This window comes from Arachis ipaensis, chromosome B9 (assembly GCF_059453495.1).
Source record: "Arachis ipaensis isolate K30076 ecotype BB chromosome B9, ASM5945349v1, whole genome shotgun sequence".
Classification (NCBI taxonomy): domain Eukaryota; kingdom Viridiplantae; phylum Streptophyta; class Magnoliopsida; order Fabales; family Fabaceae; genus Arachis; species Arachis ipaensis.
In genome coordinates, this window is record NC_142444.1 from 125,894,332 (window position 1) to 125,918,676 (window position 24,345).

General features: G+C 36.1%; 1 non-coding gene across 1 annotated transcript; it reads left to right on the top strand.

The window, feature by feature from the left end:
* Positions 1-10,841: 10,841 nt before the first annotated feature.
* Positions 10,842-10,949, top strand: LOC148546227 (small nucleolar RNA R71). The gene has a single exon (XR_015900309.1). It is a non-coding gene; the product is annotated as a small nucleolar RNA R71 (small nucleolar RNA).
* The last annotated feature ends 13,396 nt before the right edge of the window (positions 10,950-24,345 follow it).

Consider the following 24,345-nt stretch of genomic DNA (forward strand, 5'->3'; position numbering starts at 1 on the left):
AACTAACCCTTTCGTTTTTCTAGACATCTTTCAGAGTTACATTTCAGTATCTTTCAAAATTATCAAAAAGATTGGTAAGAATTTAGATATTTTTTTAACTTCTGATTTATTTTATCCACCTTTTAGTTTGTCATAATAATATAGACTGTGGTGTGATATTTTTTTGACTCAATACTTGTTTGTCTACTTTATTAATTCTGATTTTTATGCTATATTGAACTTTGTTTTGACTTTATGAATTCAGATGTTCACTTGATTTTTTTGTTATCATTTATGCTTGAATACAAACTTAAAATGCGCTGATAGTATAAGAGAAAACTTGATTCGTAAATTTGTTTTTTGTTATTGATTTATAATATTTTTTAATTAATGAATTATTTTTTATGTAACACAAAATTGAAAATTTTTTTACTGCATTAAGTTGCAGTGTTTGAAACATGTTTTTTTTAAAAAAAAATATTAGCGAGAACCTGAATAAACTTAAGAAGGCAATGTTTAAACAAGAAATTTCAACTTAAAAATATATTGCAGCGGTTGAGAGAAAACCGCTGCAAAAAGCTCATCAAACATATTTTTCCAGGCGACATTTTGCGGCGGTTAAAGCAAAACCGCTGCAAAATATTACGCTTTTAGCAGCCTCTTCTAAATCCATCGTGCTAACCGCTGCTAAATGTCTGCCGCTATCTGCCGGATTTCTTGTAGTTAAACTCTAACACTATAAGTAACCAAGGACCTTTATGTAGTTATGTGGGGGGCAATTATCCTTATTGAGTTTTTAAAAAATCAATAACAAGTATATATGTATAGATAATTGCTCTTATTGTAATAATTTATTTGCCCCACACTTCCAAAACAAACTATGTGTAAAAAATATATATATTATTAGATACTAATACAATGATAAAGATTATTATGTCATATAAATTTAAAACAAATAATAACTAATAATTCTCTAATTATTTAATTATATAAAGTCAAGCTTAACTTTTTAAAATGAGATTATTAGTAGTATTTAATATTTTTTATAATATATATCATTTATTTACTTTTTATTCTTTTGTTTAATTTAATTTTGTTTATACATATAATATTATTTTTATCGAAAAGAAATTTTACCATAATATTATAAAATATCAATTTTATAATTAAATATTGAAAAATTATTTGAAATATTTACTTAATAGAAAAAATATATTATTTTATCTTACCACATTTATACCGACATATAAAGAGAATTGTAGTTCTTTGATTTGAATTTTTATTTTTCTCACAAATTTTTTGTCCCTCGCGTAATTTTTGTGACAATTCAAATACCAAAATAAAAAATAGTAAAAGTTCTAAATTAATTCATTTGATTTATATTTCTTATAATTTTTTTAGCTATTGAGTTATAATTTTTTTGTATCATATAAAAAATTAATCAATAAAAATGTGATTTAACGGATATTAGATGCTTGACTAGGTACTAGTATTAATAATAAATGTATTACTCATACAATATTACCAAAATATTAAATGGTTCTGTCAGTACTCTCGCGTATGTGACAGTGTCACGCGACGCGGGCAAGCTTTTTTGTCCAGTATCCTCGCGTACGCGGAAGATATGTGTACGAATGACCACCCTGTTTGCTGAAAATAAATTTTTAAGTTCTCAACCATTCTTCTAGTCTTCTAAACCTCTGTAAACCTTGTTATGAGTCTAAAGCCAGTGTAATAGAGGGGTAGAGGAGTTAAGAATGAGACCTAATGAGCGGAGACAATGAAGTAAAGAAAGATGGATTGAATGTAATGAGAAATGATGATTTATTTTGATTGAGGATGATTATGATAATGAAGGATGATGATGATTAATTTTAATTATGATTTTGAATGAATTGAAATGAGATTGAGGGGAATTTGATAATGAATTATGAAATTGACCTCAGATTGAAATATACCTGTCTAGGAAGATGCAGTGGCATTATTCCACTTGCTCCGAGTTATGGTTTAAGATTCTGGTATAGATGCAAGGATGGTGGCTTTGTCCCGCTTGCTCCCAGTTTGTATTTGATCTTCTGAGGTAGATACAAGAATGGTGATTTTATCCCGCTTGCTCCCAGATGTTGACCCTCCGTCGCAAGATGTGGCCGGAATTTAGACCTTTCTGAATATTATTCCTCCAAGAGATGTGAATCCCTCTTGAGAGATGTGCGCATACGTGGACTATCCAGAGTTAGCTACCAGACATATCGGGTTTGGCTGTTATCAACTGTTTTTGTTGTTGTAACCCTAACTGACCTAAACTTCACAGGTCGTGACTAGTGCCTATTATACATATATAAATTCTATCTTTACTCTATTCTTCCTTTAAGTTTTTATTTTACCCTGTTTTTCCGAACGCGCTATATTCGATACGTGTGTGTTTGCGCTTGTGATTTTCTTTATTTTATTTTCAAACTTTTCGTTTAATAATTTCTTCTATATATTTGTGTGTGTGTGTGTGTGTGTGTGTGTGTGTGTGTGTGTGTGTGTGTGTGTGACTTGATCATAAAGATTTGAATGGTAGGGTGTTACATTATAGTATCAGAGCAGTTTGTCCCCGTGAGCCTGAGGGATAAACTGCTTATGATTCAATGCATACTTTGAGTTTGTGCCTGTACTATTTAGGGTTTCTAATTGATATCTTTAGCATGAAGTTCATGAGTATACCTTTGAGAATTTGAAGTACTTAACTTGAGATATTGAGGCTGATCACCTTGATATCGCTTGCTTGGTGTGGACAGGACCCGAATGACAACTCGTAGACGAGGACGGAGAGAAAATGAGAAACCCGCTCCTTCTGGCAATCAGGCCGAGTTCTTAGCGGCTATAACCAATCTCGTCAACACGATGCAAGCAAGTGCTGCAGCTACGAACTAGGCTATAAAAAAGATGAATGCGAATGGTAATGGACTGGGAAACCATCAAGCTGATGGAGGTCTGATGACTTTGGCAACTTTTCTGAAGGTCAATCCCCCTAATCTTCAAGGGTTCAACTAATCCGACTAAAGCCGATAATTTGTTCCAATCGATGGAAAGGGCATTGCAAGCACAACATGTATCTGATGGTTAGCTGGTTTAATTGCTGCTTATCAGCTGGCTGGAGAAGCGCAACACTAGTGGCAAGGAGCTCATCGTCTACTGCAGCAAGGAAATGGGGATGAGACGATCACCTGGGAAGTGTTCAGAGAGAAACTATACAAGAAGTACTTTTCGAAGTCTGTAAGACAAGCTAAGGAGTTGGAGCTACTACAACTGAGACAAGGATCCATGACGGTGGCTGCTTATACGAGCAAGTTTGAAGAGTTGTGCCGCTTTTCTAGGGTTTGTCAGGGTTCCCCTAAAGGGTATAAAGAATGGAAGTGCATGAAGTGTCAAAATGGTTTGAGGGATGATATTATGCGAGCTGTGGTGCCTCTTGAGGTCAAGAGCTTTATAGAGTTAGTAAACAAGAGCCGTGTGGTAGAGGATTGTTCTAAGAAGAATGCGGCTACAAGTACTGATGTGGGCCAAATGTCAGTTTAGAATTTCTCAAAAAGAATCACGTTGCAAGTATAGTTCCAAACCAACAAATCACTCGAATCAAACTTTAATTTGTTTATCACGAATACAAACCAATAAAAACAAAGAGTATTAGATCTCGATTTGTCTCTCAAAAGAATTGCAGTGAGGTGCGCATATTATCGGTTATAAGAAAACAGGGATTTTGAAGACAAAAAGGCAAAAAATTAAATTGTAAGAAAGTAAAGCTAACAACTAAAGGGATATAAATGCTAAAAGACACTTCTAGTAAGAATTGAGAATCAAAGCTTCCTAACCAAGTCGTTGACCACAAACATGGCGATTACCTAGAGTTAATCCCATTTCATCATTCCCAACATCGAAAAAAAATCAAATAGGCATAGTTAGTCTTAATCCATAGGTCTTACTCGTCAATGGATACAAGAACAACTAACAACCCTAAATTACCAATCAATATTGGACATCAATAACTCTCATGTCACTAACCACGATATGAGAATTACAAGAGCAAACCTAATTAGTCAATCTCTAATGGTGAAATAAGTCAACAGGGCTTAATCAATCTCAATCCATAGGTCTTACTCATTAATGAAAACGAGATTAATAAATTTGGGTATTAGTGACTCAAGGTCACCTCAATTACTTAATTCCAAGCTAAGAGTGTAAAAATCTATCCTAGAACTAAGAGAAGCATTTTCATAAACACTTAGAAGGCGTAAAAGTAAAATATGATAAATTTACAAGAATAATGAAATGTACAACTACCAAATGTAAAAAAGCAATAACAATTAAAAGGAGCAATAAAAAGATGAAAACATAAATTGCATTAAAGGAAATCAAAATTCAACAAAGTTCATAAACATGATAGTAACAAAATAAAGGAAATAGCAAGTAAAACTACAATAATTAAGATGCTAGAACAATAACAAGTAGATAAAACTAAATCAAAACAAGAATTAAAACCTAAACTAAGGGAAAAAATAAACTTAAAACTCTAATTTTAAGAAAGAAGAGAGAGCTTCTCTCTCTAGAATTCTATCCTAAAATATGTTCCTAAACTACACTAATTACTCCTCCCTTGATCCTCCTTGAGAATTGCATCAAATACTTCAGAAATGAGTTGGATTGGGCCCAAAAGGGTCCTAAAATCGCAACCCACGTGTTTACTTAAGTAAATCACGTGCTGACAGTCATTCGTACGCATGAAGGATGTGTACGTGTAACACCCTACTACACAGAGCTTTACGCTTAAGCCATAAAACAGAGATGGTGTGGTATTACGACCTCTAAAATTAAAAATATATATAGTAATAATAATATAATTGAAATAATATAATATTCGAGGAGCCTTGAAAGTTGGTTTAAGCAAAAGCGTGAAAAGAAAAGCGCAACGCTCACGTACAGACACTTACGTACAAAGAAAAATAAATACATATATATATATATATATATATATATATATATATATATATATAATAACATAAACCCGAATTTGCCTGCAAAAGAAACTCCAGACGCTCAGCGAGGTGCCTCTCGACCTGCATCTGAAAATAACAACATATGTATTGAATGAGAATCAGGGGTTCTCATCATAGTAATGGTGCCCACAAACATAATATATAAGGTCCTGAAAAAGCCAGAGGCGATCCTAGAACTCCGACACTCAGGGTTAACACTTAAAATTATAATTTTAAAATCATAACAGGGTAATCTCTCTAGGGCGCTTAGGTTCTAACCCAATTTCTGACTTAACCATTCACAAGTTCTCCCATTCCTCCAATCCTTTGAAACTCTGGTGGAACTGTCTTCGTCACTGATACATGCGAAATTGTTACTCTGAGGTTGTAAAATTTGTTGTTCGTTCTCTCCCTGGCAATGGCTCCAAAAACTGGTGCACAATACCATAGTCCAGACATAACTTCACAACTTCGCACAACTAACCAGCAAGTGCACTGGGTCGTCCAAGTAATAAAACCTTACGTGAGTAAGGGTCGATCCCACGGAGATTGTCGATATGAAGCAAGCTATGGTCACCTTGTAAATCTCAGTCAGGCGGATATCAAATGGTTATAGTATTTTCGAATAATAATAATAAATAAATAGAAAATAAAGATAAAAATACTTATGTAAATCATTGGTGAGAATTTCAGATAAGCGTATAGAGATGCTTTCGTTCCTCTGACTCTCTACTTTCCCGCTGTCTTCATCCAATCAGTCTTACTCCTTTCCATGGCAAGCTTTCTGTAAGGGCATCACCGTTGTCAATGGCTACATCCCATCCTCTTGTGAAAAAGGTCCAAATGCTTTGTCACGGCACGACTAATCATCTGAGGTTCTCGATCATACTGGAATAGGATTCACCCTCCTTTTGCATCTGTCACTACGCCCAGCACTCGCGAGTTTGAAGTTCGTTACAGCCATCCCTTCCCAGATCCTACTCGGAATACCACAGACAAGGTTTAGACTTTCCGGATCTCAGGAATGGCCATCCATGGGTTCTAACTTATACCACGAAGACACTAATAACTCGGACTCGGTCCTCTGTATTAGATATCTAAGAGATACTCATTCTGCCTTGTTTGCATGTAGAACGGAAGTGTTTGTCAGGCACGCGTTCATAAGTGAGAATGATGATGAGTGTCACATAATCATCACATTAATCATGTTCTTGGGAACGAATGGATATCTTAGAAGCGGAATAAGTTGAGTTGAATAGAAAAACAGTAGTACTTTGCATTAAATCATGAGGAACAGCAGAGCTCCACACCTTAATCTATGGAGTGTAGAAACTCTACCGTTGAAAATACATAAGTGATAATGGTCCAGGAATGGCCGAATGGCCAGCCCCCATGTCTAAGGAAAAACGTTCCAAAGATCATCAGATGAAAATACAATAGCAAAAAGTCCTATTTATACTAAACTAGCTACTAGGGTTTACAGAAGTAAGTAATTGATGCATAAGTCCACTTTTGGGGCCCACTTGGTGTGTGTTTGGGCTGAGCTTGAATGTTACACGTGCAGAGGCTCTTTCTGGAGTTGAACGCCAAGTTGTAACGTGTTTTTGGCATTCAACTCTGGTTCGTGACGTGTTTCTGGCGTTTAACTCCAGACTGCAGCGTAGAACTGGCGTTCAACGCCCTTTTGCGTCGTCAATCCTTATTCAAAGTATGGACTATTATATATTTCTAGAAAGCCCTGGATGTCTACTTTCCAACGCAATTGGAAGCGCGCCATTTTGAGTTCTGTAGCTCCAGAAAATCCACTTTGAGTGCAGGGAGGTCAGAATCCAACAACATCAGCAGTCCTTCTTCAACCTCTGAATCTGATTTTTTGCTCAAGTCCCTCAATTTCAGCTAGAAAATACCTGAAATCACAGAAAAATACACAAACTCATAGTAAAGTCCAGAAATGTGAATTTAACATAAAAACTAATAAAAACATCCCTAAAAGTAACTAGATCATACTAAAAACATACTAAAAACAATGCCAAAAAGCGTATAAATTATCCGCTCATCACAACACCAAACTTAAATTGTTGCTTGTCCCCAAGCAACTGAAAATCAAATAGGATAAAAAGAAGAGAATATACTATAAATTCTAAACTATCAATGAAACATAGCTCCAATCAGATGAGCGGGACTTGTAGCTTTTTGCCTCTTGAATAGTTTTGGCATCTCACTTTATCCATTGAGGTTCAGAATGATTGGCATCTATAGGAACTCGGAGTTCAGATAGTGTTATTGATTCTCCTAGTTCAGTATGATGATTCTTGAACACAGCTACTTTATGAGTCTTGGCCGTGGCCCTAAGCACTTTGTTTTCCAGTATTACCACCGGATACATAAATGCTACAGACACATAATTGGGTGAACCTTTTCAGATTGTGACTCAGCTTTGCTAAAGTCCCCAATTAGAGGTGTCCAGGGTTCTTAAGCACACTCTTCTTTTGCTTTGGATCTTGACTTTAACCGCTCAGTCTCAAGTTTTCACTTGACACCTTCACGCCACAAGCACATGGTTAGGGACAGCTTGGTTTAGCCGCTTAGGCCGGGATTTTATTCCTTTAGGCCCTCCTATCCACTGATGCTCAAAGCCTTGGGATCCTTTTTATTTACCCTTGCCTTTTGATTTTAAGGGTTATTGGCTTTTTGCTCCTGCCTCTTGGTTTTAAGAGCTTTTGGCTTTTTCTGCTTGTTTTTTCTTTTTCTATTTTTTTTCTGCAAGCTTTTGTATTCACTGCTTTTTCTTGCTTCAAGAATCATTTTTATGATTTTTCAGATTATCAAATAACATGTCTCCTGTTCATGATTCTTTCAAGAGCCAACATATTTAACATTCATAAACAACAACTTCAAAAGACATATGCACTGTTCAAGCATTCATTCAGAAAACAAAAAGTATTGTCACCACATCAATATAATTAAACTAAGTTCAAGGATGAATTCGAAACTCATGTACTTCTTGTTCTTTTGAATTAAAAACATTTTTCATTTAAGAGAGGTGATGGATTCATATTCACTACTTTAATGCATAGACACTTAGACACTAATGATCATGTAATAAAGACACAAACATAGATAAACATTTAACATAAAGAAAATGAAAAACAGATAATTTAAGAACAAGGAATGAGTCCACCTTAGTGATGATGGCGCTTCCTTCTTGAGGAACCAATGATGTCCTTGAGATCTTCTATGTCTCTTCTTTGTCTTTGTTGCTCCTCCCTCATTACTCTTTGATCTTCTCTAATTTCATGAAGGATGATGGAGTGCTCTTGGTGCTCCTATCCTTAGTTGCTCCCAATAATTGTGTGGAGGTAAATGTATCCCTTGAGGTATCTCAGGGATCTCTTGATTTGCAGTCAAATGTTCTACCACTGAGCTATAGATCCTTGATGGAAGCTTTTGTTTTCCCTTTAAAAAAAAGCTATGCTTTTACAACACAAAACTTAAAATGTTGCTCTCCCTCGAGCAAAAGAAGAAAGAATAGATGAAGAAGAAGATGTGGAAAAAACTAGGATTATGAGGAGGGAAGGTGGGGATCCTGTGGGGTTCACAGATCCTGAGATGATCCTGTGAGGTCCACAGATCTTGAGGTGTCAAGGATTTACATCCCTGCACCAATTAGGCATGTAAAATGCCTTTGCATGCAATTCTGGCATTTAAACGCCGAACTGATGCTTGTTCTGGGCGTTCAGCTCCCAGATGCAGCATGTTTCTGGCGTTGAACGCCAGCCAGATGCTTGTTTCTGGCGTTCAGCGCCAGCTCTTCCTCAGTGTGCATTTCTGGCGTCTGAACGCCAGGATGCTGCTTGTTTCTGGTGTTCAACGCCAGATCCATGCTCTGTTCTGGCGTTGAATGCCAGCCAGATGCTCTTTACTGGCGTTTAAACGCCAGTAAGATCCTCCTCCAGGGTGTGATTTTTCTTCTGTTGTTTTTGATTTTGTTTTTAATTTTTTGATTTATTTTGTGACTCCACATGATCATGAACCTAATAAAACATGAAATAACAATAAAAATAAATTAAAATTAGATAAATAAAAATTGGGTTGCCTCCCAACAAGCGCTTCTTTAATGTCAATAGCTTGATAGTGGACTCTCATAGAGCCTCACAGATGTTCAGAACATTGTTGAGACTTCCCAATACCAAACTTAGAGTTTGGATATGGGAGTTCAATACCAAACTTAGAGTTTGGTTGTGGCCTCCCAACACCAAACTTAGAGTTTGACTGTGGGGGCTCTGGTTGACTCTGTTTTGAGAGAAGCTTACTGTGCCTCTTTTCCATGTTTACAGAAGGATGTCCTTGAGTTTTAAACTCAAGGGAGTCCTCATTCAATTGAGGGACTAGTTCACCTCTGTTAACATCAATCACAGCTCTTGCTGTGGCTAGGAAGGGTCTTCCAAGGATAATGGATTCATCCTCATCCTTCCCAGTATCTAGGATTATGAAATCAGCATGGATGTAAAGGCCTTCAACCTTTACTAACATGTCCTCTACTTGTCCATAAGCCTATTTTCTGGAATTGTCTGCCATCTCTAATGAGATTTTAGCAGCTTGCACCTCAAAGATTCCAAGTTTCTCCATTACAGAGAGTAGCATGAGGTTTATTCCTGATCCCAGGTCACATAGAGCCTTCTCAAAGGTCATGGTGCCTATGGTACAAGGTATTAGGAACTTTCCAGGATCCTGTTTCTTCTGAGGCAATCTCAGTTGATCCAATGCATTCAGTTCATTGGTGAACAGGGGAGGTTCATCTCCCCAAGTCTCATTACCAAATAAATTGGCATTCAGCTTCATGATTGCACTAAGGTACTTGGCAACTTGATCTTCAGTAACATCCTCATTCTCTTCAGAAGAAGAATACTCATCAGAGCTCATGAAGGGCATAAGGAGGTTCAATGGAATCTCTATGGTCTCTAGATGAGTCTCAGATTCCTTTAGTTCCTCAGAGGGAAACTCCTTATTGATCACTGGACGTCCCAGGAGGTCTTCCTCCTTGGGATTCACGTCCTCCCCTTCCTCTCTAGGTTCAGCCATGTTGACTATGTCAATGGCCTTGCACTCTCCTTTTAGATTTTTTTTTGTATTGCTTGGGAGAGCACTAAGAGGGGTTTCAGTGATCTTCTTACTCAGCTGGCCCACTTTTGCCTCTAAATTTCTAATTGAGGATCTTGTTTCATTCATGAAACTCAGAGTGGCCTTAGATAGATCAGAGACTAAATTTGCTAAATTAGAGGTATTTTGTTCAGAGTTCTCTGTCTGTTGCTGAGTGGATGATGAAAAAGGCTTGCTATTGCTGAACCTGTTTCTTCCACCATTATTAAAGCCTTGGTGAGGCTTTTGTTGATCCTTCCATGAGAAATTTGGGTGATTTCTCCATGAGGGATTATAGGTGTTTCCATATGGTTCACCCATGTAATTCACCTCTGCTATTGTAGGGTTCTCAGGATCATAAGCTTCTTCTTCAGAAGATGCCTCTTGAGTACTGTTGGATGCAGCTTGCATTCCATTCAGACTCTGAGAAATCATATTGACTTGCTGAGTCAATATTTTATTCTGAGCCAATATAGCATTCAGAGTATCAATTTCAAGAACTCCCTTCTTTTGAGGCGTCCCATTACTTACAGGATTCCTCTCAGAAGTGTACATAAATTGGTTGTTAGCAACCATGTCAATGAGTTCCTGAGCTTCTGCAGGCATTTTCTTTAGGTGAATGGATCCACCTACAGAGGTATCCAATGACATCTTAGCTAATTCAGACAGACCATCATAGAATATATCCAGGATGGTCCATTCTGAAAGCATGTCAGAAGGACATTTTTTGGTCAGTTGCTTGTATCTCTCCCAAGCTTCATAGAGGGATTCACCTTCTTTTTGTTTGAAGGTTTGAACATCCACTCTAAGCTTACTAAGCTTCTGAGGAGGAAAGAACTTGGATAAGAAAGCCATGACCAGCTTATCCCAAGAGTTCAGGCTATCCTTAGGTTGAGAGTCCAACCAGATTCTAGCTCTGTCTCTTACAGCAAATGGGAAAAGCATGAGCCTGTAGACTTCAGGATCTACTCCATTAGTCTTAACAGTATCACATATCTGCAAGAATTCAGTTAAGAACTGAAAAGGATCTTCAGATGGAAGTCCATGAAACTTGCAGTTTTGTTGCATCAGAGAAACTAGTTGAGGCTTAAGCTCAAAATTGTTTGCTCCAATGGTAGGGATGGAGATGCTTCTTCCATGTAAATTGGAATTAGGTGCAGTAAAGTCACCAAGCATCTTCCTTGCATTATTATTATTTTCGGCTGCCATCTCCTCTTTCTGTTCGAAAATTTCTGAAAGGTGCTTGCTGGATTGTTGTAATTTAGCTTCTCTTAGTTTCCTCTTCAGAGTCCTTTCAGGTTCAGGGTCTGCTTCAACAAGAATGTTCTTGTCCTTGCTCCTGCTCATATGAAAGAGAAGGGAACAGGAAAATAATAATAGGGATCCTTTTTACCCAGGTATAGAGGTTCCCCTTTGTGAGTAGAAGAAGAAAAGAATGTAATATAAAGAAGGGAAGAAGAGAAAATTCAAACACAGATGGAAGAGGGGTTCGAATTTGGGTGAGATGAAGTGTTAGTAGATGAATAAATAAATAGAAGGAGATGAGAGAAAGAGGATTTTCGAAAATTATTTTTGAAAAATGGGGAAGAGATTTTCGAAAATTAGAGGGAGAGAGTTAGTTAGGTAGTTTTGAAAAAGATAAGAAGCAAACAAAAAGTCAATTAGTTAGTTGAAACAAATTTTGAAAATCAATTTTTAAAATATAAGAAGATAAAAAGTTAGAAAAGATATCTAAAAAATCAAATTTTTGAAAAAGATAAGATTTAAAAAAAAGATATGATAGGAAGATATGATTTGAATTAGTTTTGAAAAAGATTTGATTTTTAAAATCACAATTAATGACTTGATTCACAAGAAATCACAAGATATGATTCTAGAACTTAAAGTTTGAATCTTTCTTAACAAGCAAGTAGCAAACTTGAAATTTTTGAATCAAAACATTAATTGTTGATGATATTTTCGAAAATTATGATATAAATTTAAGAAAAAGATTTTTGAAAAATATTTTTAAAATTTTCGAAAATAAATAAGAAAAGTGAAAAAGATATGATTTTTGAAAAAGATTTTGAAAAAGATAAGATTTTCAAATTGAAAATTTGATTTGACTCATAAGAAACAACTAGATTTTAAAATTTTTTTTTGAAAAAGTCAATCAAATTTTCGAAATTTATGAGAGAAAAAAGGAAAGATATTTTTTTGATTTTTGAATTTTTAATGATGAGAGAGAAAAACACTAAAAATGTTCAATGGATGGAAATTTTAGATCAAAACAATGAATGCATGCAAGAATGCTATGAATGTCAAGATGAACACCAAGAACACTTTGAAGATCATGATGAACACCAAGAACATATTTTTGAAAAATTTTATATGCAAAGAAAACATGCAAGACACCAAACTTAGAAATCTTTCATGTTCAGACACTATGAATGCAAAAATGCACATGAAAAACAAGAAAAGACACAAAACAAGAAAACATCAAGATCAAACAAGAAGACTTACCAAGAACAACTTGAAGATCATGAAGAACACTATGAATGCATGAATTTTTCGAAAATTTTATGCAAACTTTAAAACATGCAATTGACACCAAACTTAAAATTGACTCAAGACTCAAACAAGAAACATGAAATATATTCTTTTTTGGATTTTTTCGAAAATTAATTTGAAAAAAAGAAAAATAAGGATTCCAAATTTTTTTATATGAATTCCAGGAATCTTGCACTCTTAGTCTAAAGCTCCAATCTGAGGGTTAGACATGGCTTAATAGCCAGTTAAGCTTTAGCATGTAAATCAGGTGGATCAGGAACAGCAGCAGGTGGATTAGCAACAACTAGCTTGCTCTTGATAATGTTGGGTTGGAAGCCCCAGTCCAAATGAATTTAGACATGGCTTTACAGCCAGTCAGGCTTCAAAATGCTTCATGAAACACTAGAATTCATTCTTAAAAAATTTTAGAATAATTTTCGAAAACAGATGAGAAATTTTTGAAAGATTTTTGAAAAATTTTTGAAAATAAAACAAAAAGAAAATTACCTAATCTGAGCAACAAGATGAACCGTCAGTTGTCTAAACTCGAACAATCCCCGGAAACGGCGCCAAAAACTTGATACATGCGAAATTGTTACTCTGAGGTTGTAAAATTTGTTGTTCGTTCTCTCTCTGGCAATGGCTCCAAAAACTGGTGCACAATACCATAGTCCAGATATAACTTCACAACTTCGCACAACTAACCAGCAAGTGCACTGGGTCGTTCAAGTAATAAAACCTTACGTGAGTAAGGGTCGATCCCACGGAGATTGTCGGTATGAAGCAAGCTATGGTCACCTTATAAATCTCAGTCAGGCGGATATCAAATGGTTATAGTATTTTCGAATAATAATAATAAATAAACAGAAAATAAAGATAAAAATACTTATGTAAATCATTGGTGAGAATTTCAGATAAGCGTATAGAGATGCTTTCGTTCCTCTGACTCTCTGCTTTCCCGCTGTCTTCATCCAATCAGTCTTACTCCTTTCCATGGCAAGCTTTCTGTAAGGGCATCACCGTTGTCAAAGGCTACATCCCATCCTCTTGTGAAAAAGGTCCAAATGCTCTGTCACGGCATGGCTAATCATCTGAGGTTCTCGATCATACTGGAATAGGATTCACCTTCCTTTTGCATCTGTCACTACGCCCAGCACTCGCGAGTTTGAAGTTCGTTACAGCCATCCCTTCCCAGATCCTACTCGGAATACCACAGACAAGGTTTAGACTTTTCGGATCTCAGGAATGGCCATCCATGGGTTCTAACTTATACCACGAAGATACTAATAACTCGGACTCGGTCCTCTGTATTAGATATCTAAGAGATACTCATTCTGCCTTGTTTGCATGTAGAACGGAAGTGTTTGTCAGGCACGCGTTCATAAGTGAGAATGATGATGAGCGTCACATAATCATCACATTCATCATGTTCTTGGGAACGAATGGATATCTTAGAAGCGGAATAAGTTGAGTTGAATAGAAAAACAGTAGTACTTTGCATTAAATCATGAGGAACAGCAGAGCTCCACACCTTAATCTATGGAGTGTAAAAACTCTACCGTTGAAAATACATAAGTGATAATGGTCCAGGCATGGCCGAATGGCCAGCCCCCATGTCTAAGGAAAAAAGTTCCAAAGATCATCAGATGAGGATACAATAGTAAAAAGTCCTATTTATACTAAACTAGCTACTAGGGTTTACAGAAATAAGTAATTGATGCATAAGTCCACTTCTGGGGCCCACTTGGTGTGTGCTTGGGCTGAGCTTGAATGTTACACGTGCAGAGGCTCTTTCTGGAGTTGAACGCCAAGTTGTAACGTGTTTTTGGCGTTCAACTCTGGTTCGTGACGTGTTTCTGGCGTTTAACTCCAGACTGCAGCGTAGAACTGGCGTTCAACGCCCTTTTGCGTCGTCAATCCTTATTCAAAGTATGGACTATTATATATTGCTGGAAAGCTCTGGATGTCTACTTTCCAACGCAATTGGAAGCACGCCATTTTGAGTTCTGTAACTCCAGAAAATCCACTTTGAGCGCAGGGAGGTCAGAATCCAACAGTATCAGCAGTCCTTCTTCAACCTCTGAATCTGATTTTTTGCTCAAGTCCCTCAATTTCAGCCAGAAAATATCTGAAATCACAGAAAAACACAAAAACTCATAGTAAAGTCCAGAAATATAAATTTAACATAAAAACTAATAAAAATATCCATAAAAGTAACTAGATCCTACTAAAAACATACTAAAAATAATGCCAAAAAGCGTATAAATTATCCGCTCATCAGTCACTCCTCCGCTAGACAAAGGGGCCTCTCAATTGCACAGACAAACAATGCAGATAAAGAAAACACAGGTAGAAAGCAAATACATCAGGTAGTACATATAGCAAATAAACATAGGGAAATCACATAGGCAAACCCAAATAGTACACAATCAAACAAAACAAACATATGCATATGATGTATGCCTACCCTATGGCTGATGATATCATTTGTCGGTAATATAGCCAAACCCAACATGTTTTGGTAGCTAACCGTGGATAGAAACACCCATGGTGGAGCAAGTGGGTCTGAGCTACAACTCCCTTGCTACTACCCACTTAACCCAGAGCAAGTGGAATTAAACCACTACTGTTGCTACTACCCAGGCGGGTATTTAAAAGCTCAACCTGGAGCAAGTAGAATAATCCACTACTGCTGCTACTGCCTAGGTATCTCAATCACTGACCTGGAGCAAGCAGGACGAACCACAATCTTTGCTATTGCCCAGGTTTCACATTCAAAAATTCCCTATCACTTTCGTTATCATTTCAATTCTTTCATATTCATTCAAAATTCCATAACTGAGCTCATTTTTCATAATTCTTCTTCCTCATCTCATATCTAGAGCAAGTGGACAACGCCACTGCCTACTACCTGGGGGTCACATATCACATTCATTATCGTTTAATTCACTCAAATTCAATCATCCTCCCTACTCAATGTCATTATCATCATCAATCCATCTCTAACTCTATTGCAATTCATTATCATCATCATCATCATCATCATCATCATCATCATCATCATCATCATCATCATCATCATTTTTATCAATTAGTTCTTATTTAACATTATCACCTTCCTTTTAAGGTCTAAGGCTCACTAATAGACTTTAAACAGGTGCAAAAGGGCCTAGAAAGATATAGGATTGGGTAAAACTTCAAAAATCACATTTCTGCCAAATAGGGGTTCGTGTACACGAGACTGTGCCCACGTACACGGGAGTGTGAAAATTGGTATCTCGCGTACTGATGAATGAAATTTTGATGGTATAGAATTTCTATAATGAGATCTCGTTGCAAGTATAGTTTCTAAACCAATCGATAATCTTTTCATACAAAAATTTGGTTGTCACAAGTACAAATCCCTAAAATCTATAAACCGAAGTATTTAAACCTCGGGTGGTTCTCCCTAGGAATTGCAACAAAGTGTTCTTACTATTGGTTATGGAGTATGTTTTGGGGTTTTTGAGATAAGAGACATGAAAGATAAATGACAAGGAAGTAAACTAATAGCTACAAAGGTCTTGGCAAGGGTTGGTAGTCAAGGATCTCTATCCCTATCACTAACCACAACATGAGAATTGGCAGGGATCAATCCCATTAAATCATCCTCTAACTAGGTAAAGGAAAGTCAAATGAGCTATATCAATCCAAGTCCATAAGTCCTAGCTCTCCACCAATTCAATTAGTGAGACCTAGAGTTAATGGCTCCCAATCATCAATTACTTGGACATTAGTAATTCAAGAGTTCCTAAGTTACCTTTCCAAGTCAAGAGGAACAAAAATCTAACTCACAACTAAAAGGAGCATTTTAACAAACACATAGAGGGCAATAAAGGCAAACATTATTAATTGCAAGAATTGAAGGAATCTACAACTACAAAAGCAAGAGATTAACAATAGAAAGGCAAAACAATTATGAAACAATAAAGAACTTACCAATTGCATTGAAGAAGAAATGTAGATCTACAAAAGAAAGTTCATAAGCTACAACTAGCAATACAAAGGAATTACAAGAGAAGTAGAATGCTACAACTACAAGAGAACAATTAACGATGAAAGAGGAAAATTAAGAGAGAAGAAGAAGAAGTAGATCTAGATTTAAACTTAATCCTAATCCTAATCCTAATCCTAGAGAGAAGTGAGAAGCTAGCTTCTCTCTCTAAAACTACTTCTAAACTAATCCTAATGTGAATGAATATGAATTATGATGTGTATGATGATGATTCCCCTTCAATCCTTGGTCCTTATATGCATTTTGGCGCCAAAGTTGGTTGTAAACTGGGCCCCACAGCTCCCAAAAATCGCTAGACATGTTTTCTATTAAAAATCACGTGCGGCCGCCGACGCGTACGCGTACAGCACGCATGCGCGTCCCTTGAAGTTTTTGCGATCCACGCGTGCGCGTACAGTGCGCGTGCGCGTGGATGAAGATATCCAAATCTTTGGCTTTTTCATGTGTTCTCCACTTTGCATGCTTTCCTCTTCACCCCTTTGATCCATTCCTAGCCTTCTTAACCTGAAATCACTTAACAAACAAATCAAGGCATCTAGTGAAATCAAAGGTGAATTAAAATCAACACTTAAGGACCTAGAAAGCATGTTTTCATACATAAGCACAAATTGGGACAAAATCATGAAACCATGCTATTTTATTGAATAAATGTGGGCAAAAGGTCATAAAATCCCCTAAATCAAGCATAAGATAAACCCTACAAATGGGTTTATCAACCTCCCCACAATTAAACCAAGCATGTCCTCATGCTTAAACCAAGAAGGAAACAACGGGTATCAAAATTTATTCAATGAAATCTAAATGCAATCTACCTATATGCAACTATCTACATGAAGGCAATTACTTGGTCAAAATAAATCAATTTCTAAGAAGCATATATGCACAAGGGCTAAGGACTAGCAAGTCTAATCCATAATTGAATTGAGCTGTTAAATATTTTTACAAACTTGCATGAAAAGTGATGATTGTAGGTGAAAACATGTAATTGAGCATCAAACCCTCACCGGAAGTGTTTGCACTCTATTCTCTCAAGTGTTTGGGGTTGATTCTCTCAATTCTCCTCTATTTCATGCTTTCTAAGATTTGTTTTTCTTCTAACAATCAACATTTATTCCATGCATGCATACAAGTATCATGAGGTCTTTTTTTTAGGTTGTAATGGGGCTAGGGTCAAGGTAAGGATGCATATTTGGTCAAGTGAGCTTAAAATTTGAATCTTTGATAAGCTTAAACTTCCCACCTAACCTATGACATCCTATACAATTCAAAACTAACCTAACTACCCATTTTTCACTTTTCACATACTCATGTATTTCTTTTTCATTTCACAACTCATATGCATTGATTGTTATTGCTTCGCTTTACGTTGGGGCATTTTGTCCCCTTTTTATTTCTTTTCTTTTTCTTTTTTCTTTCTTTTTTCTATTTTTCTTTCTTTTTTCTATTTTTCTTTCTTTTTTTTATTCTTTTTGTTTTTCTCATTTTTCTTTCTTTCAAACTATATACAAGAGTATCAATGTATAAGGTCTATACATTTGATCAATACATGAGTATGTACCCAATTTCCAAATATAAAAATACAAAGCACCCTTTTATTCACCCAATGTCCCAAGTTTCCCACACTTGAAAGATACTCACACTCACTAGCCTAAGATAATCAAAGATCCAAATAAGGACTTTTATTGTTTTCCGCTTCAAGGCTTGTAATGTGCTAAAATTAAGAACGAATGGGTTAATCGTAGGCTCAAATTGGCTAACAATGGAAGATAAAAGGTAGGGCTATTTGGGTAAGTGAGCTATATGAAATGATGGCCTCAATCATATAAATGCATAAATACACCAAATAATGGACATAAAGAATCAAACAAATCAAAGATTACAATCATAGAAAGAGAATAATACACACAAGAAGGAAGATAAGTGGTTATAAGATGTAACCACACCATTAGGCTTAAAACTCACAAGCTTGTGTTCTTAGCTCAAAACATGATCCACAATATATATTATTCAAGCAAGTTTTATGAAAAGTTTTCACTCAAATCAATTGAGGTGCCCTATTGATAATTTCTCTTAAAAGTTTCATTATTTGACTAAGCTTATTTTGTATATATATGCAAAAATAAGAAAATGCAAACAAGAATCCTAAAAACCTAAAATAAAATGCAAAAGTGTCGGGATTAAAAATTTGTCACCCAAAATCGCCGACCGGTCGGACGACCTCCCCACACTTAAAAGTTTGCACCGTCCTCGGTGCATTCAAAGATGAGCAAGGGGGTATGGCGACTCTCCGAAATGCTACCTCGGCTGGTAGATCAACCGGTGCTGTGTGTTCTTTCTTCCATTTCCATTTTCGCTTGCGGTGCATCAATTATGAAAAATAGAAAATAACACCATAAGAGAAGAAAATACAAAAGCAAGGAAGCATACATTGTTGGAATGAGGTAATAATCACTAGAATTGAGCGAGTGAATTAGTGTGACATTAAGAAAGATTAGGTGTGTGAATCCTAAATTAGGCACCTTTTAGAACACACACTAACATAAGAAGCGATGTCACAAAAGAAGCATGCACTTTACTCATTCTAGTGTGCTTGAGATACTTTAAGTAAACTTGTAAGGTAAAACAAGCATTAAAGAAGCATGAGAGCATTCAAGCTAAAAGCATATGGATGCATATGGTCATGAAACACAATGCATTAAGATAAATGCACAACATCCATCAAGAAATTGCCTAACCGAGGAAAAGGATTCCAATTACATGGTGGCCAAATCATGCAATTCAAGAAGAGTTACAAGCTCAAAGGCGATTCTCATCACTTGGTATTTTCAAAAGGTAAGCATGAAGAATTCAAAACCAAGATGCGAAATATAACCTAAATCAAGGAATCCAACAATGAATATCCAAAAATAATTATGCTAAGATAGCATTCAGTTAGTAATAAGCAGCAATATATGGCAAACAAAATCAGTAATCCAACACTTATAAGGAAAAAGAGAAAATGAAATGAAAACTAAGCTAAGTGACTAACTAATCAACTAACTAACTAACTAATTAACTAAATAAAATAAATGGTTATCAATGGTGTTTGGAAGTGTTGGATGAGGGGTAGGAGAAGGGAAGAAGAAAGGAGAAGGAAAGAAATGGAAAGAGGAGAAGAAAAGAAATGTAGTGAAGGAAGGACATTTGCGCGTACGCGTGCATGGCGCGCGCGCGCGGATGGTGGTGCAATGGAGCGACGCGTACGCGTGCATGGCGCATCCACGTCGATGGCTTATTTCGAGAGTGACGGGTACGCGTACGCGTGAGTTGGCTTGTGCGAAAGGCATAGTGATGGCGCAGTGTAGGCGCAACTCTCAGGAAAATGGCTAGGAGGTGAAATCTTACAATCCACGCGTACGTGTACATGGCACGTGTGCGTGGATGGTCGAAAATGCTTGATGCACGCGTACGCGTGAAGTACACGTACGCGTGGATGGTGCTCTGTTTTTTCAAAATTTTTCTATATTTTTGCACCAATCCAAGCATTCTAAACCTCCGAACAGCTACCAAAACACCTTAAAACCTTATTTAACATACTAGACTACCAAATAAACTCAACAAATCAATCAAAATATGAATTTAAACTAATTACCAATATTTACAAAAGAGAAAAATGAAAAGATTTTACCATGGTGGGGTGTCTCCCACCTAGCACTTTTGTTTATTTTCCTTAAGTTGGACTTATGGGGAGCTCCTCATCAAGGTGGCTTGTGCTTGAATTCATCTTAGAACTCCCACCAATGCTTGGTTCTCCATTGTGCCCCAAGATTTCTCATACATTGAGCCAAGTCTTGATGGAGTTCTTCACAAGCTTGGGGCTCCCAAGGTTGATTCTCCTTGTGCGATCCGGGATCCCACACTTTATTTTCACACCCATCTTGAAGTTGATCATTATTAATCCATCCGGGTGGCATGACTTTAGAATTCTCATGTAAGTGACCAAACATTCTCCTAGACCCAAGCAATCTAGCTCTATACCAACCCTCACCATTAAGCTTTGAACATGCCACCATAACCATCTCCCTCTTGCTCTTAAAGCCACAAATATTTCTAAGTTGACCATCCGTCTTAAGCAAACCATATTCAAGGGGAATAATAAAGCTTAAGTATAAAGAATTTACCCACTTGAATGAAAGAATGGATGGTGGTGGCTTGGGGAGAGGTATCTCCAATGTCCTTGCAAGCTCTACTCCCTTGTATTCTTTTTTGACTACCTCCATGATGAGCGGATAATTTATACGCTTTTTGGCATTGTTTTTAGTATGTTTTTAGTAGGATCTAGTTACTTTTAGGGGTGTTTTCATTAGTTTTTATGTTAAATTCATATTTCTGGACTTTACTATGAGTTTGTGTGTTTTTCTATGAATTCAGGTATTTTCTGGCTGAAATTGAGGGACTTGAGCAAAAATCAGATTCAGAGGTTGAAGAAGGACTGCTGATGCTGTTGGATTCTGACCTCCCTGCACTCAAAATGGATTTTCTGGAGCTACAAAACCCAAAATGGCGCGCTTCCAATTGCATTGGAAAGTAGACATTCAGGGCTTTCCAACAATATATAATAGTCCATACTTTGCCTAATTTTAGACGACACAAACTGGCGTTCAACGCCAGCTCTCTACCCAATTCTGGCATCCAGCGCCAGAAACAAGTTGCAAAGTGGAGTTCAACGCCCAAACTGGCACAAAAGCTGGCGTTCAACTCCAAGAATGACCTCTCCACGTGTAGACTTCAAGCTCAGCCCAAGCACACACCAAGTGGGCCCCGGAAGTGGATTTATGCATCAATTACTTACTTCTGTAAACCCTAGTGACTAGTTTATTATAAATAGAACTTTTTATCATTGTATTCGTAGTCTTGGTTACTCCGGTTCCCCTCTGGGGCCGAGACCAATGAACTCCATTATCACTTATGTATTCTCAACGGTAGAGTTTCTGCACTCCATAGATTAAGGTGTGGAGCTCTGCTGTTCCTCAAAGATTAATGCAAAGTACTACTGTTTTTCTATTCAATTCATCTTATTTCGCTTCTAAGATATTCATTCGCACTTCAACCTGAATGTGATGAACGTGACAATCATCATCATTCCCTATGAACGCGTGCCTGACAACCACTTCCGTTCTACCTTAGATTGAATGAGTATCTCTTAGATCTCTTAATCAGAATCTTCGTGGTGTAAGCTAGATTGATGGCGGCATTCATGAGAATCCGAAAAGTCTAAACCTTGTCTGTGGTATTCCGAGTAGGATTCTGGGATTGAATGACTGTGACGAGCTTCAAACTCGTGATTGCTGGGCGTAGTGACAGACGCAAAAGGAGGGTGAATCCTATTCCAGCATGATCGGAAACCTCAGATGATTAGCCGTGCTGTGACAGAGCATTTGGACCATTTTCACAAGAGGAGGGGATGTAACCATTGACAACGGTGATGCCCTTACATAAAGCCAGCCATGGAAAGGAGTAAGACTGATTGGATGAAGACAGCAGGAAAGCAGAGGTTCGGAGGAACGAAAGCATCTCTATAGGCTTATCTGAAATTCTCACCAATGACTTACATAAGTGTTTCTATCCCTATTTTCTGTTTAATTAATATTATTTTCGAAAACTCCATAATCAATTATTATCCGCCTGACTGAGATTTACAAGGTGACTATAGCTTGCTTCATACCAACAATCTCCGTGGGATCGACCCTTACTCACGTAAGGTTTATTACTTGGACGACCCAGTGCACTTGCTGGTTAGTTGTATCGAAGTTGTGACAAATTATGAATTGAGATTAGAGCAACAAGTTTTTGGAGCCATTACCAGAGATCACAATTTCGTGCACCAAGTTTTTGGCGCCGTTGCCGGGGATTGTTCGAGTTTGGACAATTGACGGTTCATCTTGTTGCTCAGATTAGGTAATTTTCTTTTTGTTTTCTTTTCAAAAATTTTTCAAAAATCTTTCAAAATTTTCTCCTTTGTTTTCGAAAAAAAAAATTTCAAAATAAAAATTGTTTTCAAAAATATTATTTTTTCTTCAGAGTTTTTAAGAATGAATTCTAGTATTTCATGAAACATGTTGAATCCTATCTGGCTGTAAAGCCATACCCAAACTGCTTTGGGATTGGTCTTCAACTAATCACCTCAATGGATGTAATTTACATACGAAAGCTTGGCTGGCTATTAAGCCATGCCTGACCCTTTGATTGGAGCTTTAGACTGAAGAGCATAAGATTCCTGGAATTCATATTAAAAATTTTGGAATCCTTATTTTTCCTTTTCAAATAATTTTCGAAAAAAATACAAAAAAAAATTAGAAAATCATAAAAATCAAAAATATTTTTTGTGTTTCTTGTTTGAGTCTTGAGTCATGTTATAAGTTTGGTGTCAATTGCATGTTCATCTTGCATTTTTCGAAAAAATTCATGCATTCATAGTGTTCTTCATGATCTTCAAGTTGTTCTTGGTAAGTCTTCTTGTTTGATCTTTGCATTTGCATGTTTTGTGTCTTTTCTTGTTTTTCATATGCATTCCTGAATTCTTTATTCTAAGCATTAAAGAATTCTAAGTTTGGTGTCTTGCATGTTTTCTTTGCATTAAAATTTTTTTCAAAAATGTGTTCTTGATGTTCATCATGATCTTCATAGTGTTCTTGGTGTTCATCTTGACATTCATAGCATTCTTGCATGCATTCATTGTTTTGATCCATAACTTTCATGCATTACATCATTTTTCTTGTTTTTCTCTCTCATCATAAAAATTCAAAAATAAAAAAAAATATCTTTCCCTTTTTCTCTCTTAAAATTTCGAAAATTAGATTTGACTTTTTTAAAAATTTTTAAAATCTAGTTGTTTTTATGAGTCAAATCAAATTTTCAATTTAAAAAAAATTTTTTATCTTTTTCAAAATCTTTTTCAAAAATCAAATCTTTTTTCAATTTTTTTAGTTATTTTCGAAAATTTCAAAAATATTTTTCAAAAATATTTTTCTTAATTTTACATCATATTTTCGAAAATAACATCATCAATTAATGTTTTGATTCAAAAATTTCAAGTTTGTTACTTACTTGTTAAGAAAGATTCAAACTTTAAGTTCTAGAATCATATCTTGTGATTTCTTGTGAATCAAGTCATTAATTGAGATTTTAAAAATCAAATCTTTTTCAAAAACTAATTTCTATCATATCTTTTCAAAAATATCTTCTTATCTTACCTTTTTCAAAAAAAAAAAGTGATTGCAAAAATATCTTTTCTAACTTCTTATCTTTTCAAAATTTGTTTCAACTAACTAACTAACTTTTTGTTTGTTTCTTATCTTTTTCAAAACTACCTAACTAACTCTCTCTCTCTCTAATTTTCGAAAATATCTTCCCTCTTTTTCAAAAATTCTTTTTAATTAACTAATTATTTTAATTTTTGATTTTTTATTTTCGAAAATTACTAACCTTTTTCAAAAACTATTTTCGAGAATCACTAACTCTTTTTCAAAAAAATTATTTTCGAAATTCTCCCTCTCTCATCTCATTCTAATTATTTATTCATCTACTAACATCTCTTCCTCACATCACTCACCAAATTCGAACCCCCTCTTCGATCTGTGTTCGAAT